Source organism: Cajanus cajan, chromosome 8, assembly GCF_000230855.2.
Source record: "Cajanus cajan strain Asha chromosome 8, NIPB_CcT2T_4, whole genome shotgun sequence".
Taxonomy (NCBI): Eukaryota; Viridiplantae; Streptophyta; class Magnoliopsida; order Fabales; family Fabaceae; genus Cajanus; species Cajanus cajan.
Window position 1 is genome coordinate 8,361,543 of NC_138524.1, and position 7,062 is coordinate 8,368,604.

The following is a 7,062-nucleotide window of genomic DNA, read 5'->3' on the forward strand; positions in this document are numbered from 1 at the left end:
TAAAAATAGTTAACCATTTAAATAATATTTAAAATATTTATAAAACCTATTTAATTAATTAAAATATTCTTTTAATATATTTTTAAAAATCTAGGATGTTACAGTTAGTTAGTTTTTTTAATGAACAATATTTTCACATCATTTTCTTTTATTCTTGAGTATATTAAGGTGAAAATATTTATTCTCCTGTTTAAGTTATGCAACAAGATTATCATGTATCCTTTATTTTGGGGGAAAATTACATTATGATGCTTTAGAGAGATTTCATTCCATGATGAGTAAGTGAAAAAGTGATATTCTTATGAGAATAAAAAAAAAATATTTTCTAACAATTATAATTTTTATATTTAATTATAATTATTTAAATTTAAAAAATATTTATAGGAATATTAGAATGTAATTAAACAAGTTTTTTTTAAAATATATCTAAAAATAACATTCCAGTTAAAATACGTCTAAAAATGTAATTTTTTAAAATGCAATGCAAAACCTTGAAACAAACACCCCAGTGGTATGCACTATATCTTAATTTTATTGTCATCGTAATATTTCATAAAAAAAAAGTGATCGAGCTAATGTGTAGAGAAAAAATATGTGTGTGGGTGATTGTACGTCTGTTGTACATTGTACGTCTGTTGTACATACAAAAGAAAGTGAGAGAGAATTGATGGGTTGTGGGTGAGTGATATTACTAGAATTTTTTTTATTAAACGTGACTTTTTTTTGTGAATTTTTATAAGAAATTCGCAGAAGATATTATTCTTATAAATTTTTTTATGAAATTTTATCTCTAGATAATATCTTTGTGGGTAATATGTTTCTGCAAATTTTAAAATTTGCAAGAAATTTTATTGCAAAAAGTTTCCTATGATTTATCCGAAGGTAAATTTTATACAATTTTTATTAATAATTCTTCAACTTTTAAATACTTACAATCAATTCATATGAAACATGTAAATTATAAGTCTAACACTCAACCATACAAAAATAACTTGTAAGGTAAGTGTTGCCCCAACTTATATACTCTTTAATTATTTTATTTCTAATCAATGTGAGACTTGAGATAAATCTTTTAATTCTTAAACTTATAAATTTATATATATATATATATATATATATATATATATATATATATATATAGAGGAGGGTTCAAACGACACCGGTGTAACTTTTGCTAAGTGTTACACCGCTCAATAACTTTATATTAAATGTGAATTTTGAAAATCTAACCGTTAGATTGAAAGTTCATATCTCTTAGATCATATATATCAAATTTTATATTAATCTAAGATGATTTGATACTTCATTCTCATAAAATAAAATTGACGTAATATATACATTTTAAAATATACTAAAATATGAACACTTTGATTACCTTCAAGTTGTTGTTCAATTTTAACAAAATTTGACATATATGATCTAAGAGACATAAACTTTCAATCTAACGGTTAGATTTTCAAAAGTCACATTTAATATAAAGTTATTGAGCGGTGTAACACTTAGCAAAAGTTACACCGGTGTCGTTTGAACTCTCCTTATATATATATATATATATATATATATATATATATATATATATATATATGTTCTTACCGGAATTTGGTCGTAGAGGTGATCCGTCCAGTAAGATCGGTGAGCCTCCTTTGCCTGATGTATTGGTGCTCCAAGATGGGGGAGGTACCTGCAAAAGAGACTCTGATGCCAAAGTTAGGGTTTGCATGAGTAATAGTCTCATATATATAATGCACGTATCTTGAGGTGATCTAGGTTTGCCTTGGGCTTTTGGGCTTGAGATAAGATATATCATGATATGATATGATATAATTGAAGGGCGAATCTGGTTTGGGACGAGATCCTCGGAATCAGGTATGATTTGCTCAAATACCGGGCTGACGTCGCGCAGCACGTGCCCGGGGCTGTTTTGTATTGCTAATCCGGGCTCGGAGCCCGGGTGCGAAGTACGGTTAGTACACTAGCCCCCCGAGCTCTGAAGACCGTAGGTCGAGGAGCTGAGACCGGGCTCGCCAGTGGGAAGTAGCTTTCCACGTGCGCCACCTGAGGGTCCGCCATGTGTCGCGACTGTTCATGTTGATTGAGTGGCTTGCGTCGTCTGTCGCTCGTCTGATACGACTTCTGGTAGAAACCATGCAGGTGGCCGATAAGAGTTATCTTGATCGGCCCCACGGTGGGCGCCAAATAATGTTCCTACTGTAAGTCCACTGTCATCGTTAGGGTCACCGCATCCGAGGTATTGTCCGCTTTGGCGCGCGTTGGGCCGTCGCGGTTTTGTCCTTGAAAAGGCGCCTCGATGGGTTAAGGAGGAAGAGTGTTTATAAACTACCCTTAGCCTCGACTCCTAAGCGATGTGGGACTTTTAGGCATACCGGAACAAGCCCCTCAGTCGATGCTAAGGGGCGAGAGTGGCCTGGGCCCTCCTTCTAGCGCCAATGTTCTTACCGTAAGTCCGCTGTCATCGTTAGGGTCACCGCATCCGAGGTATTGTCCGCTTTGGCGCTCGTTGGGCCGTCACGGTTTTGTCCTTGAAAAGGCGCCTCGGTGGGTTAAGGAGGAAGAGTGTTTATAAACTACCCTTAGCCTCGACTCCTAAGCGATGTGGGACTTTTAGGCATACCGGAACAATATATATTTTTTTTTTCTTGCGAATTAAAATTGGCAGGAAAATTTACAAGAAAAATTACCTGCAAATTTTTTCTATCATTTAGTAAACATTACTTGCGAAATTATTTTTACAAGAAAATTCGCAAGAAACAACATAAAATTCTTACAACATTTTTTACAAATTTTTACCATGGAAAAAATTTCTATGACCATTAAAATTGTAGCAAAATTTGCAACAAAAAAAATTGTGGATTATTTTTCATAAAAAAATTTGTAAGAAATTTATGTAAATTATTTTTTGCAAATTTTTTTTGTAAAATTATTATTGCAAGAAAATTTACAAAAAAAAGTCTGCGAATATTTTTTGTAAAAAAATTCATAGAAAAATAACACTTTTCTAGTAGTGTGATTGTGAGTCTGTTATAGATTAACTACTCGGGATAATAAATTATCGAATAGTGTATTTTCTCTTGTTTGTAATAAGTGTCATGTTTAAAGATTTATTTTTTAAAATAAATATTATATCAATTTTTTAATGAATCATTAATTATTTATTTTTCATTTAATCCTCTCATAATGTTATTTAAAAAAGAGTTATTATCTCTGTTTTTATATATTATTTTTGTTCTTTATTATAAATAAAATGTGCCCACACACTTTTCATTATCAAATATAAGCAAATTTTAATTATTTTTTACCCCATTTAATGTTATTTTGTCTAAAATATTCCTTCTTTAATGTATAATTTTTTTAATTATACTATTTCTTTTTGACGTTTATAACAATAATTTTTTTGAAAGGATATTATGAAAATAGTAAATTTTAATGCAAATAAGTAACTTTTTTAATAAGTATAAAATCAATTTCTTTTCCTTATAATAGACAATAGATGGAGTATATAAGACTTAATTACCTAATTTATCAATATTAAGAAAAGTAGTTAATTTAGTTGAAACTAATAAATTTGTCCTATATTTTTTTTTCTTCTAAAACTACTATTATACTATTTCTCTTTCTTAATTAATACTCACATAATAGTATTTTCTAATTGATTATATTAGAGTGTATGTCCTATTGTCCTATATTATTTATCTCTCTTAATTAATACCCATTTTTCTCCTAATAGTTCTTGCTCTATAAACAGTTTATAATTAATGCATTTTATTAAATTAGGAAAACATACTTTAATTAGGATATTTTAGTCTAAAAATAATTAATATAGAGACAATATAAATTGGGTCTTATATAAAGTAAAAAACAATTATTCTAAGTTGGATCTTATAAATGTAAATGAAAATAGTATTATATTAAATCGTTTCTAGCAAAAAAAATTTAATCATAAAGTTAACTTTGTAAAATCATTATTCCTTTTAATTTATTAATTTATTTATTAATTTTTCTTGGTTTGTTTAAAAAAACTTAAGACAACATTTTCTGGGACAAAAGTAGTACATAATACCTCTATTTTAATGTACAATCCAGTTACCTGATCCACCAATGTAATATACTACATGCTTTAATGCTTATTTATTTAAATCTATGCCAAGTGATGTGCTATATGATGTTATGTTGTAATTGTTATTGTTTTAGAACTTTAATGGTCAAGGGCTTCTTGAGAGTAGGAATAAGAATAAGTCAAACTTTGAATATATATGTTGGATATGTTTTGTAAAATTAAAGCCTAAACTTAACTTATTATCTATCATAGATTTTTTTTTATAGGTTTGACATGACTTTTTTAAACTTTGACCTTATCTAACTTGTTTAATAAAAAAATCAGGTTTAGACTTTTAAAAAAATTATTTATCTATTTATAATATAAGAAAAAATTAAAATACATATATTATTTGAATAAAATGACCCTCTTTCATCATAACCTATGCTGGCTATGCATCTATTATTTGAATAAATTAAATATAATATTTATTTATATTTTAGTCTATCACACGAGTTTTTTTTTCTTCTTACTTTATACTTAAGTTCGGAGGGAGTTAAGCGTTTATGGTCTTAATCCAATCAATATTTATATAATACATACTCAAATTTTAGATTTATGAAGAAAAAAAGTAGAACTATGATAGTATAATATTACCTGATAATTCCTCCCGTTGTGTGAAAAATCAAAGAACAAAAATTAGAAGAATATAATTAGGAGATGGTGTGATAGAGAGCAAATACTAAGTTATTACCATTCTAAGAAAATTACAATTAAAGTGCTAAAAAAATATTCTTAAATTTTTCATTCATGATAATTTTTAAAGAAAAATACATTCATATAACCCTAACTGATGTTAATAATTATACATGTATCAATATCCTATTATTGTAAAAAATAATTATAACATAAATATTCAAATTTATCCGATGTAATCTTGTAACCATTTAAGTTTAATGACATTTTTTGGGCTCCTTAGACTGTGCGAACACGGTTAGACATTGAAATGGACATGTTCCTGCAGCCCAACATCTTCGACTAATATAAAAAAAAAATTTGACGATAAATTTTAAAAGCTTTAAATAAATTATTGAATGATGTAATAATTAATAAAAAATTATACTAATATCATTTAATTTTTCATCATATTAATTAAATATATTACTCTCTCAATATTCGTACATTACAAAAAGAAAATTTTATGTAAATACAAACTATACTTATAATTTTTTACAACATCATCTAACATTAAAATGACACATCAAATTCTCTAAGATATCAATATAAATCATCATATTTGATTTCTTAAACATCGAATGCTTTCGACTATAAAATATTTTTACAATACAAAATAATGATCAAAATCTATCTCATTGAAAATGATAGTATTGGATGAAAAAGTAATTTGTTTTAAAATTTAATTATAAACCTTTTGGATATAGTTAAAAAGTCAATCAAAGATTATTTATATATAATATCAAAATTTGAATCTTAAACAACTTGTTTAAATGATCTAAGACAACTCATTAGAGACACAAGTTATTATCTTGTGCCAACCAATGTTATTTCTTAGTTATAAAATAAATTATTAATATATAATATATTTTTTTTAAATTGTAATAAATTTGTATTCCTCAATTACAAATTACTAATATTTATTATACAACTATGATTAAATACAATTTAAGATTATACTGAAAACAAATCGTAACAACATCTTGCTAATATTTTAAATGATCAGTTACCTAATAAAAAATTTATAAAAATTTTCAATATCATTCTATTTAATATATGTTACCCTCTCTTTCTCTTTATATATATATATATATATATATATATATATATATATATATATATATATATATATATATATATATATATATATATATATATATATATAAGGGAGGTTATAATTATACCGGTATAACTTTTACTAAGTATTACACCGCTTAATAACTTTATATTAAATGTGAATTTTGTAAATTCAACTGTCAGACTAAAAGTTCATATCACTTTATATGTGTATATCAAATTTTGTTAAAATTGAAAAATAACTTGAAGGTAATCAAAGTGTTCATATTTTAATATATTTTAAAATGAATATATTATGTCAATTTTGTTTTATAAGAATGAAATATCAAATCATCTTGGATTAATATAAAATTTTGTATATATGATATAAGAGTAAAGAACTTTTAATCTAATGGTTGGATTTACAAAATTCACATTTAATATAAAATTATTGAGTGGTGTAATACTTAGTAAAAGTTACACCGGTATTATTATAAACCCCCTCATATATATATACGAGGAAAGATCTGTTTACTTCAAGAGTAAGTCTATCTAAACTTACTCTATTTAGTCACTACAAGAAAAATGTTGATTTCCGACGGAAACAGGTAAATTTTTTACGGATAAAATTCTGTCAGAAAAAGTGGGAAAAAAAATCTGTCGGAAATAAAATTTTCTGACGGAAAATTCCGTCAGAAAATTCTAACGAAAATATCTGTCAGAAATTTCTGACGAAAAATCTGTCAAAAATTTCCATCAGAAATTTCCGATGGAATTTTCTGTCAGAAATTATATATAACTTTTTAATTTTAATAAATTTATTAATGTAACAACCCTCATATTTGGCCTCTCAAGGGTTCTATTTCACAATATTTCACTGTTTAGCGTGTTTTATCCTTACTTGTACAATTTCTGGGAAACTTCCCAGAAGGTCACCCATCCCTGTACTATTCCAGGTCAAGCACGCTTAACTGTGAAGTTCTGATGATTAAGTTACTAAAATGTATATGTATGTTGTCAGTATAACTTGTACAAATTAATTCATTTAAGTCATCCTCAAATATACAATCTCATATTTGTACTATAATAATAATATATAATAATTTTATATTACGAATAATAATAATAATAATAATAATAATATATTTAATTATTCTTTATTTATATGTACTTACTTTTATAATTAACATCTACTTATTTCTGTTTAAAATTATAAT